The sequence below is a fragment of the Phodopus roborovskii genome, unplaced genomic scaffold (assembly GCF_943737965.1).
Source record: "Phodopus roborovskii unplaced genomic scaffold, PHOROB, whole genome shotgun sequence".
Classification (NCBI taxonomy): domain Eukaryota; kingdom Metazoa; phylum Chordata; class Mammalia; order Rodentia; family Cricetidae; genus Phodopus; species Phodopus roborovskii.
In genome coordinates, this window is record NW_026125281.1 from 24,705,887 (window position 1) to 24,720,369 (window position 14,483).

A 14,483-nucleotide genomic window follows, 5' to 3' on the forward strand; every position below is an offset into this window, starting at 1 on the left:
CTGGCGAGAAAAGAAAACTCCAGCTACAGGGGAGACTGAGGGGACAGAAGATACCAAGAAAACAGGGCTCTATAAATCAACTGAGTAAAGCTCATATGAACTCACAGAGACTGAAGCAGCAAGCACAGGGCCTACACGGGTCAGTACCGGGTCCTCTGCATATATATTATAGCTTTCAGTTTAGTGTTTTTATGGGATTCCTGATTGTGAGAACTAGTGGGGTCTCTGATTCTCGTACCTTCTCTTGGGGCTCTTTTACTTTTCTGTTGGTTTGTTTTGAACAACTTGGATATGGTGGTTTTGGTGTTATGTTTTATTGTTATCTCTTAGGATCCTGTTCCTTTCTAATGAAAGAGAAAGGGAGGGGGATGCAGATTGGAGATAAGGTGGGGGGAACTGGAAGGAGTAGAAGGGGAAACTAGTCAGATTATATTTATGAGAAAAGAATCTTTGCTTGATAAAAGGGAAATATATGAAATTGAAAAGGACTAAGAGTACTAACTCTTCTTTAAAAAAATAGTACGAATTTGCGTTTAAAGATGAAAAATACAGTGATCTTAAGTTTGTGCTTGGCAGTTGAAAAAAATATTAATTGGTAAAAGAAAAAAAGGATACTCACTTTCCATTGGATCTTATGTTCTTGGCCTTTGAGATAGTCATTAGATTGCAAAAGCTGAAACACAAGGCTTTCCTTAAATCATAGATGAGAGAAAATATAAGAACCCATGGTTTCTGGAGACACTGACATCCCAGAGTGACTATATGTAACTGTCAGAGGCAAGAAGATGGATATTAGAGGAGAAATGAACAAAACAGTCTCCTCACCCCACCCATAGGAACACAAATGCAAAAGAGACAGGTGTTTTAAACCTATTTAGTCAAGAACTTACAGGGAGCCTGTAAGGACTCAGGCATTATGCTGGCCTACCCCTGTCACCTGGCAGAACACACTCAGGCAGTACCCTGGCCAGCCCAGGGTTCCATGATTGAGTAGTCTGCGCAGGTGCAAAGGACCCCTTTAAAAGAAAGATGCCCCCCACTTACAGCCTCTTTCCTGCTGTTCCTCTGGGGCAGACAGGACTTCTCCTGTCTCCCTCTCTCTTCTCCTCTGTCCTCTCTCTGTCTCTGTATCTCTCTACATCTTTTCTCTTTCCTTCTTCCTCTTTCCCTTTCTAATAAAACTTCTCAGTTAAGCTCTATCTGCCTGGCATGTTTGTACCTCCGATTTGGTCACCCTCGCCTGTCATGGGATCTGCCAAGTTTCCCCATGCAAGGTCCCACTCAAGCTTTATCATGACAGAGTCCTCCTTTGGAACACAGGAACAGCACTGAGGATAACAAATAGAAATGAGCACCGTTCTTAGAGAAGACAAGCAGAGACTGAAGCCTGGGAAAGCACGATGACATCAGTCACTTTGTGTAGGATTTCACATGCGATCAGAAATGAAGTTCGAGCACAGTTAATGAACAAGATGGTCTTGAGATTGACATTGGCTCTTGGCTAGCAAGCCACGTCTAGATGGAAAGAAGCAACTGTGGACCTCAGTCTCCACAGAGTAATAAAACTGGGCCTTTTAGGTTTGTAGAGAATAAATGAGATCATGCGAACAAGCTGGCAGTGTGGTTCCTGGTATCATAGTCACTTGATAAAATGGCAACATGTGGGGTTTTATTATATCCATAAAGTATGCAGGGTAATGTTAATCCTGGACAAAGTTCTAAAACTGGCAGAAAACGTTTTTCTAATACCTAAAAAAGAAAAGATGTGGCCATGTGTTCCAAGTGGATCCTATAATGGCTTTGTTAACATATTAGGTACAATCAACCCTTCATTTTTGACACGGTTCCCTCCACGCTTAGCTTCTAACCAGTGAAGTGGAAAGAAGAAAGTAAACAAACTGCCTTCAACTACTCCACAAAGCATGCAGGAAACCAGCTGGCCAGACAACAGACTGATAGGGAGATTTGGGTGTCGTTCACGCCTCTTGCCAAAGGGTAATATAAATCTGGAGGGAAGTAGAAAGGGGCATTGTCCCCCATCCTAAGTCAATCCTTTTATAAGAAAGTAAGAATAGAGCACCGATGGCAATCAGACAAAATATAAAATCTAATTACAGAAGCTATGATTGACCAGGGACTCAGAAGAGCTTTCATGGAAGATCAGAAAAATAGGCCTAGGCCCTTCAATGAGTTCTTTTCTATGTGTAATCTCCAAAAGACTATAAGGGAGTTCATGGTCAAAATTCATAAAGTAAACAATAAGTCTCATGTATTTTACTCTAAGCTAAAGACAAGGAAAATGTTAAACTACTTATCAGATTATACATGGAAATATATGTTCCTTTTATAGACAGAAAGACAAACACTATAAACTACACTGGAAGGGTCTATCATATTCTAAGCATGCACACAATACAAAAGTGAAATTGGTTGCCTAATATCCCAGTTTTATGATTTTGATCAATATTTAAAACTATCTTTCAATGATACAAACATAACCTTTCTCTTTGAATTTTCTGATAAACTTCCAAAGTATGGAACAGATTTTAGCTTCAAAATTCAAGTATTTTCTCTACCTAAAAGAATTGATAACAGGGAGGGAAGGAAGGAGAGGGAACTGGGATCGACATGTAAAATAAAATAAAATAAAATGAAATAAATAAAAAGAATTGAACATTTAAAATTCATATTTAGGATTTCCTATATATAAATTGGCATGGATTTTTAATTTTCCTTTTATTTATTTGTTATGGCTTACACATCATGCATCTCATTCCCATTCATCCCTTTGTCCCTTTGTATCCACCCTCTGCCCTTGCAACCTCCCCTGCCCCCCAATAGAATAAAATTTAAGAGAAAAGAAGCCTTTTGTCATGGAAGCTGTAGTGTGACACAGTAGGTCACACAGTTTATCCTTTTATCCGTGTATCTTTATGTGCAAGTGTTCATTGCAGAGAGTCATTGCTCTGGTTCGAGGCCTCCAGCTTCTGCTACACTAGACCCTCAATTCTCTTACCCTGTTGTTGCCCTGTTCCATGGAGATCCTGCAGCTTTGGACCTGCAAAATGGTCCCTTCTGGTGTTCCAGCAGATCACAGATGGGGTGGACGTTGGGGTGAGCCAATTCATAACCCTCATTCCGGGCCTAGGTAGTTGCAGAGTTAGTCAGCCCGCTAGATCCCCCTACCCACTAGGGTGAACTCTGTGGCATTGCCCGCTGGCTCATTCTAGCAGTAACAAGTAAGGGGAGGGGCTGGTTCTCCTGCTTTCACACCCACAACAGGACTGGCTCGCCCGTACCTACGCCACCAGGGCCAGCTCTACTGTGTTGCCCAGGCTAAGTATAGGGGCCACTCTCCTGAGTACGGCACCTGATGAGGAGCAGGGCCAGCTCTCCCACCAACCACAGCAGCAAGGCAGGGAATATCGCTCCTCCACCTCTGCCACCACACGGCAGATGAGGGGTGGGGCCAGATCTCCCACCTTCGTGTTCTCAGGGCAGCTCACAGCACCCTGTCAATAGGGTCAGCTCTACTGTGCTGCCCAGACCAGGTGCAGGGCCTGCTCTCCCATGCTGCAGCTGGGAAGGGGGAGGGTCAGGGAGAAAGGGGGAGGGCACCTTTCCCTCAGCCATACCAGCACATGGCGGACTAGGGGGCAGAACCCGTTCTCTCATTCTCACACCCTCAGGGCCAGCTTGCCCATGCCCCCACAAACAGGGTTGGGTCTATTGTACCACCCAGGTGAAGGGTAGGACCAGTTCTTAGTGTTACAGCCAGTGAGGGTCAGGGCCAGCTCTGTACAGCCCTATCCTCTTGGTCTTTGGTAGTGTCAGGAGCCGCAAGACCAAGGCTACAGCACGGCCACGAACCCAGACATCACCATGGCTCTGGGTAGCAATCAGACCATCCATCACAGCCCTACTCCTTCACCTCTTTAGATATGGCATGGGTATTTGCCTAGCATTATCCCTTAGACATTTCCATGGACGCTTAGAGCTTGTGTTGTAGCAGTAATACGTGCTATCTCAATGGAGAAAACAGCATGTGTTTAAGTGAGAATACACATGTTGTAATCTTTCTATTCCTGGAATCTTGACAGAAGCTTTTCCAGATGTGAGGAAAGTCTAAAGTTCGGAGGACAGGCAGCCAGACATGTTTGCGCGTGGCTGATGCTCTGCAGGCAATGTACACTGGGAGGGAAGTGCAACGGGTTATTGTTCTGCCATTCCATGGCAGTGGTTTTATAATCGAATTATGAAAACACTGATGACAATCTGCAAAAACATGACTTCTCATTAGAGAAGATCTGACAGACTCCTGAGACTCCCACACAACTCATGGGAGCATGCTTCTAGAGAATGTTAGCCCCTATTTGCATAGCAATGCCTCAGCAAAGGGAAATTACTGATGAGGTAGATACCTCGAGCCCCATAATTCATAGTCAGCCTTGGTGTGTTTCCATGAAATGTATTCCATGTAGACTAGAGCCTACCTCCCACTCATGTCTTTCCAGAAACCTCAGAACATAAGTATTTGAGAGAGGGAGTCTTTACAAACACAGCTGGTTAAGAGGAAGCTACCCCGGGGTAGGAAAGCCTAAATGCAGTCTGTCCGTTGGCCTCATACAAAGGTGCATAAAGACAGAGACACAGAAAAGAGGATGTGGAGACCCAAGACACAAGGAGCGCATTGTGTGGTGACAAAGGCAAAGGCTGGATGATGCATTAGCTAGCCAGGCTGAAGCAAGGATTGCTGGCAGCACTAGATGCTAGGAGAAAGAAACGGAACACAGCCTCTCTTGGAGCTATATAGAGAACATGGCTCCGCCAATTCCCAGAACCCTGCCTCCCGTCAGCTGCTAAGTCTCAGGCAGAGCCTCCCTCTTGCCACCTTGGAAGCCAGAGTGGCCCTTCCAAACCCTAGCTCTCACCCTGTCACACATTTCCCCCTATTGCCTTCTGGATAAATTCTTATCTTCCTTGCCAGTGTGGGGTCTTCCTGATCTGACCCTATCTTGCCCAACCATGGCCCAACCTTTTACTCTATAACTCCTTGTCCACTCTTCCTAAGTTTCCACTGACACCTTTTCAACCCTTGGGCCTCTTTGCCTTTAATTCAGCATGTCTGGAACATTCTTCTGCTTTCTTAACACTCTTCTTCTGGCTAAAGCTGCTTGTTCTTGGCTTAGACATTTCTTCCCAAGAGGTCTTCTTCCTTTCTCTGTCCTAAAAGCTCTCTGTGAACCTGATGCTTCCTCAAGCATTTTTTTACCACTCTGTTGCAATTATTTGTTTATTTGTATAACACACAGGAATGTTGCTCTTCACTACTCAGGTGCAAAACAAAAAAAAAAAAAGTCACATTCCATTATTTCTAAAATTAAAACTGAATGTACCCCTCGGTCTCACCCTCTTGACTCATAAGAATTTAATCCGAGGACTCCCTCCCTGTCCCACCCTTCATCATGAGATCACCCAAGAATGCTGAATACATGAAGTACCAGAAAACTGCTTCTCCACAGAAAACTGTGATGCTGTGGTTGCATGCTGGCCTGCAGAGTTCCAGTTCTAGGGTTCACTCGGGTACCACACCCCATCCACAGCAGTACTCCCCACCATCTACAGGTGACCCACAAATACCTTTCAGCTGCTCGGAAACTCAGCATGGATTAACTTCCCAATACAGTAGAAAACAACCAACTTTTCATACCTGACTGCCAAATACTGCAACACCACACATTCCTTGCCTTCCTTCGTTGCCACAAAGGTCTTCCTCTATTCCCCTCCTCATACACAGACCACACCTAGGCACTCATGCCTTCCTCAATTAAGGCTCTATCCAATGTCCTGAGCCAAGACAAGCAATCCCACTTTAACCTACTAGAAGCAGAAAAGGTATTAACCACCATCTGAGATGGGGACAATGTTAGGTGAGTGCATTTGTAGAAAAACATTGAGACTCTACCTACATGGAGATGGAAAAGGCTTTTGAGTCCCATTGTTCAGCACAATTCCTCATCCGCCTCCTATCTCGCCATGTGGATTACAGCAAAAAACAAAAGCAATACAAAAACAAAAGACCAATTGATTTCCTAAAAGTGTGGAAACAATCACACCATGTTTCTTCCCCACTAAGAGCAGAGTCCCTTGAGGAAGAGAAGGCCATATTTACCTGATACTATGCTTGGCAGAGTAGGTGTGACCCTTATACTGATAGCAGAGAGCTAGCTGTCTTTAGAAAATAGGTAAACTTGCTAGTAAATAATTAAACATAAAGCAGAAGTCAAAAGCACAGACTGAGAAAACCTAGATTTGAACACAGCTTGCAACCTGTCGGCCCATGCATAGGCTTTGAGCCATACACATTATTATTTTTTATGTATTTTTCTTATTTTACATATCGATCCCAGTTCCCTCTCCCTCCCTTCCTTTCTCCCAGCCTCCCATCCCCCCCAAACAACCTTACCTCCCATTCCCCCCCCACTCCACATGTAGGGTGATGCATTCCAGGAGGGGTCATCTAAATCTGTCATTTGGAGTAGGGACTAGGCCCTCCCTCCTGTCTCTAGGTTAAGGGAGTGTCCCTCCATGGGGAATGTGCTCCCAAAGTCCTTTTGTGCACCAGGGATACATCCTGGTTCCACTGTCAGAGGTCCCTTAGACTGCCCAGGTCTTCTAACTGAGACCCATGTTCAGGGGGTCTGAGTGGGTCCAATGCTGGTTTCCCAGCTATCATCCTGGGGGCCCATTAGCTCCTCCTTGTTCAGGTCAGCTGTCTCTGTGCCATACACATTATTAAAACCCAATATCACCCACAATTGCTTTCATATTAGAAGTTTAGGGCCTGGGTGTGGTGACACATTCCTATAAATCCTGGTAGTCTTGAAGCCAAGGCCAAAAAAGAGTTCTGAATGCCTTACTGCTGACATTAGAATTGCTAGTACACCATGATTTAAACACAATGCACACATGCTCGCACGCACGCGCACACACACACGCACACGCACGCACGCACACGCGTATTAACATTATTCACATCCACGTTCATTGTCAGACAAATAGGCAAACAAAAGTGTCATATGCATACAAGAGAATATTATTTATTCTGAAAGAGACAGGAAATTCTAGTACATGCACAATGTGGATGATCCTTACAGGCACTACACAAAGTGAAATCAGCCAGATGCAAAAGATAACTTGTGATATTTTGTTTATGATCTAACGATTAATGCTTGCCTGAAGATCAGAGTGCAAAGCTAGTCACACTAGTCAGCCATACAGGTCAGGCAGTGGTGGCACACACCTTTAATCCCAGCAGCTACACTAGTTAGCCACTGAAGCTGGGTAGAGGTGCTGCACGCCTTTAATACCAGCACCCAAGAGGAGCATTAGGTGGGTGGAGGCTGGAGAGCAATGTATTCAATCTGCAGTCACACTGAGGACAGGATCAAGCCCCCCACCCACCCCTTCGGTCTGAGCCTTGGAAGAGGTAAGAACTCTCTAGTGGCTGGCTGCTTTGCTTTTCTAATCTTCAGCTTGAACCCCAATATCTGTTTTTATTATTCATGCTATAATAACTGTTACACAATTCCACTTATAGGAGGTACCTATGGTGGCTTTTCAGAACTAAGGAGAAAGAAAGATCACTGTATAATGGGCACAAGGTTTCAGTTTGGGATGTAGAAAGAGTTTTTGTAAGTAGATGATAGTAACAATTATACAACAATGCAAATTCACTACCATTGACCTGAATACTTTTTAAAAAGTGATCAAGAAGGGAAAGTCTTTGTTATGTGTATTTTACCCAAATTTTGTAATTGCCAAAAAAGGTATGTAGCCTGACTCTTAGCCAATTTTAATATTATATTTCAATTCTCTGGAAGCAATTCACTTTCTCGCTGCCAAAGGACAGACCTGGCCACAGCCACCCTCACCCTTATATTCTGCCTAGGCTTTGGTCAAGTTAGTTAACGTTTGTAGTCTAAGGTTTTTTTGTTTTGTTTTGTTTTTCCTTGCAACACTGAGATCACTATTTCAGTGTAATGTTCAAACAATTAAATAGTAGGTTTTGGCTTAGAGTAAATGTTTGGCACCATGGCCATTCTATTCATGGTTACATGTTTCCTTTCAGGAGAGAGTTCTGGCAGCACATAACAATGCCCGGTGTGCTAGAGAACCTCCGATACTCACCTGATTTGAAGCAATGGTCTTGCCAATCCTTGAAGTCAATGGACCAGCCCGAGAGAATCACGGTGCTCCCTTTGGCCAAGGCTAAAGCCTCTAGAGGGTAAACTGAATCACCCAACCCAGCAACATTATCAGCATCCTCTTGTTCTGCTGGCTGGTCTGCCCTTGGAAGGCTGGGAAAGTTGAATGAGGTCCACATTTAAATTGGGCCTCTTATCTTACAAGGTTTAGTTGTGATAGCAACTTCAACACAGTTTTCTGTGGGGAGTCTACTATCCTCAGCAAACCACCCCCCAGAGGAAGGAAGTTGCACTGTTCCTGATGTGAAGGATATCACCAACCGTTATCTCTTCACATAGTAAGGAAACTAGAGCCTTTGATAATGGTAAGAGACCAGCTGATACAAAAGTCAGAAGGAGAAAATAAAAAATCACAAGAGCAGAAGTCCCAGAATGAAAGATTAGAAACTTAATGTTTTCACTTTGTTATTTTTATTAGCTATTAAAAATCATTTTTTTTCTATCCATATATCAGGGAAGTTACTCAAAAACACCAATTCTGTTTTGAATGACTACTGTGTTCTTGGAGTCTAGTAGTGGTAACGTCATTAGAAATTCATTTCTCCTAAAATGTTAGTTTTTAAATGTACCAAGTCCTATTATTTAAAATGAACTAAGGGTCTAAGTACATAATAGCTCAGTAGCAAAGTGCCTGGCTAGCAAGTACAAGGCCCTCGGTTTGATCTCTGGAGCCACAAAAATATAAATATTTAAATTAAATTAAGCTGAAGTAAAGGTAAGCTGTGTAAAGAAAATTATCCTCAGTGTTGACACATTTCCAGCAAATGACCCACAGTCACTCCAGGCTGAATGGTTTATTTTTATTTTTTATTTTTTAGCTGAAATTAAGTTTAAAAGGCTTCAAATTGAATGACATGTTTTTCTTAGCTCCTTCATTACAGTTGCACACATTTCCATCTAAGTTCTGATGCAAGAACTGAAGGTGAGAAAATTTTAAAGTATAAGTTAAAAAAAAAAAAAGACAAAAATCACGTATGTTCCATCGGGTGCCAGCACCTCACAGAAGGGGAGGGGAGGAAAGAACCCAGGGAGAGGGAGAGCAGAAACCTGAACCGCCTTTCAATGCTCACTCTTCATGTTTCAGCCCCAAAACTGCAGCAGAGCATCGCCAGGAGCTTTCAAAGCCTCGACCTCCCGACCCAACACCTGCGGATTCAACCGTGCATGCGCTGTGTGGAACATTCCAAAGGCAGCATCTCTGCTTCCCACACATAGATCAGATGCCCCACCAGAAGGAAGAAGTTACAGCACGGTTAAATGCCAGATTCAAGAGGCGATGTAGTAGACACAAAGGATAGCGGCCCAGAGTTGGGTCCCTGGGAAGCCAAGTGGAATACACAGCAACTCAGACTGGACTGTGACCAGAGTGGCGATAAGGAAACCCAGCTTGAAGGACTCCGATTTGAACTCACTTCTGGGAACCAAAGGGTGTGGTGACACTTTAGTTGTGTTTTGCAGTCTTCCAATGGTGCCAATTTTACTGTAAATTCAGTTACTCTCTGTCACAGAGGGATGTGAACTTGATGACATGTAATAATAAATTATGATTAAGTCGGTAGAGGGGCTAGGGTGCAGGTCAGAGGTAGACGGCCTTGTCTGGAGTGTAGGGCCTAGCATCATAAAATTCATAGTGAATAAAATCAACCTAAATAAATAAGTAATAAATAAGGCTGGGGAGATGGATTCATAGTTAAGACTCACTTGTGAATTTCCAGCACCCACATGGTGGCCCACAACCATCTCTATCTCCAGTTCCAGGGGATCACACATCCTCTTCTGGCCTCTACAAGAGCCAGGCACATAAGTGACACACAGACACTTATACACATAAAATAAAAATAATTAAAAAAAAAAAAACTAAAACCCATTAAGCGGTACTTGAATTTAGGAAATTTATATCCACGATGGAGAGTTTAAGGAAGGGTTTAGAAAAGGGTGGCCAGTGGGCTCTCGGCTCTTCGCTAAAGAACCAGTTGAGCATTAACAAAGACAAAGCTGCTCCAGCTGCTCAAGAATCACAGCCATTGAGAATCTTGAACCCAGTGGCTGAACTAGCTGCATCTCCTAGTGGGATCACATGCAAAACAGCTCCTCTGCCCCCAACCATGACACACACACACACACACATTCACTCACACACACACCACATACACACTCACATATTCATACATACCACACACACACATACACACACACACTCTCACACATACCACACTCACGCACACACACACTAAAAATGGCACATTATTCTCCCGCCATACATCTAGACTACACACAGAGAGATGCCTTCCATAGACAAGGAATATTACGGTACTTCAGCAGGTGTATGCTCAGTTCAGTAACTTTGGCTCAGGCACAACAAGCAAACCAACATCCTCTGGACCAGGAAAGACTTCAACACAGCCTTTCAGAAAACAAGCCTTTCCCTTCTCAGAGAGAGAGTCTGAGAGCCTCTGGCCAGAGCACGTGCTCCAGCCGCTCAGCAGTTAGGAATCTATGAGCAATGCTCTCTGGCTTCCCTGTCAGATAACCAGGCTGTTAGATGGAACACCCTCAGTCTGCCCTAATCCAACGGAAGATTTCACTTTTTAGTTAGAAAAAAAAAAAAAAACACACACACACACACAGTTTTAAATGAGAATGTTATGCAAGGGATTGAGTGGTGGGGTCCTTAGAGGAAGACAGCTTCCAATAACCACAACACACCACGAGTTCCTGGAACCTGCTGCTCCCTTCATATTTGGCACTAAGTGGTTCATTGTCCCTGTCTAGACAAGTGCTTTGGGGTGAGTAAACAGTGAACGGCTGCATAAAGACCCTATTCATCCAGAATGGAAATGTGTTGATATGCAGCCTTTTCAGGCTCGAGAGGGCTTTGCAGAGAAAGAGCAATTTACAGTTACTTTGGCTTTAAATTAATATTTACTTACTGCTGGAAAATTTAAATCTAGCACCCTCACATTTAAAGTGCAATTAATAAACAATGTTCTTCTACTAATGAAGTATGAATCACTTTTTTACTTGTTCTTTTACTAATATTTGGCTAATTCACAGTAAACAGGCTGAATACTTTGCAAAAATCATTCGTACTTACAATTAGTTCCCCCATGTTATTTAGTCATTTCTTCCAATATTTTAAACACATTTGCGAATTTCATATATTTAACATTTTCTTTTAGGATCCAAATGTTTTCAGGGTAGAGTACTTATAGGCAAAATGACCTGATAACTCAGCAATTGAATATGTAGAGAGGTACAGACATAGATATGAGTTGCATACATATATAATCTCTTCAGCCATCTTAAAATTTTAGGACTATTTATTCTATTCATTTAGAACTAGCCAAGTTGGGTTTACCAATTCATTCATTCTATCCACTCAGACTAGCCAGATTATGCTTATCAACTTCAGGGTAAGTCTAAGGGGCCCTGGAGACAGATGCTTACACAGGCTGAGGTAGTCCATGTCCGCATGTCCGCATGTCTGCATGTCTGCCTGTCTGCATGTCTGCATGTCTGCATGTCTGCATGTCTGCATGTCCACGTGTCCGCGTGTCTGCATGTCTGCGTGTCTGCATGTCTGCATGTCTCCATGGATTCAGATCTATAATAGTCATTTCGTTGGCCCTGCTTCTCCCCCTGCAAGTAGCTTGCTTTTAGTAGATGGAATCCCACACATTCCCCTCTTACTCCTGCCTTTCTCTCTGGGTGAGTCACATTCACCCCAGGTGGCGCGGCTGAGTCTTCACTCTATTGCAATCTCCCTGGGACCACAACCCTCCCAGCCCCTTAATGCCATCCCTTGCATCACGAACCCTCCTGATCCTCCTTGGAGTTTTGTAACCGCAAATGTAAAAGTTGTTCTCCCGGCAAAATGTTGCTTTAACTTGTTAGTGCACTCTGGAACGGCTCTGCACTCACAGGCAGAGTACTAGAGTTGAGAACTTAGGAGCTGCACTACTGACTATGTTAGGAGCCTGAGCTGTGTGGCACAAGGAAGAATGTGAAAACAAAAACAAATGAGAAGTTCTGAAAGCAACAACAAACCTTAACATTTAAAACAACGCTGTTCAGGTTTTCTGTCTAGGTCTCTAAACACAATTACACTCAGAAAATATGAAATATATAATACATTTTATTAAATTCAGGGTCTGATTCACTGTAAGTACCCAGAATTGCTAATTACCATCATTATAACAGGCAAGAGACAACAGCCAGGCAAAGACAGCTCACACCTGTAATCCCAGAACCCAGAGCCAAAAACAGGAGAGTCATGTATTTAATTTGGGGCCAGGTTAAGATATATAGCAAGTTCAAGACCACCCTGGGACAGAGACAGAGGAAGAGGAAGGAACAGGGAGAAAGAGGGAGCAAGAGGCGAAGGCAGAACGGGATAAAGTGTAATTATATCTTCAGTGTTCAAGGTAGGCCAATGTGAATCTCTGTCATTTGATTTATAAAAACATGTCATCTATTTGGACTGCCATAGTTACCATGCATCTCTTTGGTACGTCTACCATTGTGGAACAGAAATGTGCAAACACTTCAGCAGCACACTAATGGTTCCTCTAATATGACTGCAATTCCTCAACAAGGTGCCTTGATAAAAGCATGCTGTGCTGAAAGCACCAAGGCATTGTATCTCCTCTTGCTTTTATTTTTATTATACTAATAATATATATTCACTAATGAAAAGCTGAGGTAAGATGTCTAGGCTGATAAAGGCCCCCTGCCTGATGCAAGCCTGGCATCACGAGTTTGATACCCAGAACCTACCTAAAAGTGATGGGGAGAGCCTACTCCATGAAGTTGAAGTGGCCTCTACACCCCCTCACCATGCCCCCCAATCAATAAAACTGTAATAAAAAGTAAGCAAATAAATAAACGATAGTCCCTACAGTAAAAAAGGAACTTTGGGAAATTAAAATAAAAAGAACAATCAATATTAAAACCATATTTTCTAATCTCCTTCAATATCTGAAACATGTTTATTTAAATTTTTGACACATATATAGAAGATAGCTTTAAATTATTCTGCTGTCCATTGTAATGTCATGATCATTCCTCCACATAACTAAATATTTTACAAAATTGATGATTTCTGAGACTTCTGTTTCTGAAACGGAAAATTGCATCATAGACCTACTTCCCAGAAAAACAATCATATCTGATAGAAGTTAAAAAGAAGTAGAGTTATTAACATTTTTAGAAGTCGTCCTATGCATGAGTGTATGTATGACAAATAAAGAAACACATATTTGTAAACCTTCTAAGTCTTTGTAAGAACTACAGTGAGACTGGACACTGGAGTCATCACTCATTTCTCCTTCCTCAGTTGCCTAGGAGAATGGTACAATTCAATAGTAAACAGCAGAGCTAGTCAGGAGAGACTATTAGTGTCATGGGAACCAACTTAGTAAGACTTGGCCAGCTACTTACTCAGAGAAAACAAAGAAAGAAACTTGCCCAGTTTCTGGAGATAGCTCCCTCAGAAAAGACCTTACCTATTCAAGCCTGAGGACCTGAGTTTGATTCTCAGAACACAGTGCAACCGCTTGTCATTCCAGTGTGTGTGTGTGTGGGGGGGGTGAACAACAAATGGCTTCCTAGGGCTTGCTGGACAGCTAGCCCAGCCTAAGCAGCGAGCTCCAGGCCAATGAGAGACCTTCCCTTAAAAGATAAGGTAGACAGTGCCTGAGGAATAACACCCAAGCTTGATCTCTGACCTACACACACACACACACACACACACACACACACACACACACACACACACACACGAACAAGAGAACACACACACAAACAACTAATAGGTTTCAGAACAAAATCCAAAATATCCTCTCAAAATAACTTCAATGAAGAGGTTTTATTGAAGTAAATCAGACTACAGAGTAATTTTTGTGTCATGAAATAGGCCAAAGCAATAGAAAGAGTCAACCAGCATTCAGTGGAGTCTAGTAGCTGAACAAGAAGCCAACCAAAGCAGAGGGAGCAATGGAGAGATTAAGAGAGAAGCTAAAGAAAACAGTGCTAACCCTGCTCTTCAGCTGTGTGCTGTGGGAAGATAGACTTCAGGAACATACTCCAGACAAGTCACTCAGCAAACAAATCAATTAAAGAACCATAAAACAAATCCTGTGGTGGGAGACAAGAGGCTTCAGAATTGGCATGTCCAATTTTCAACCATTATCACAAAAAAAGAAAAGTCCTACAGAA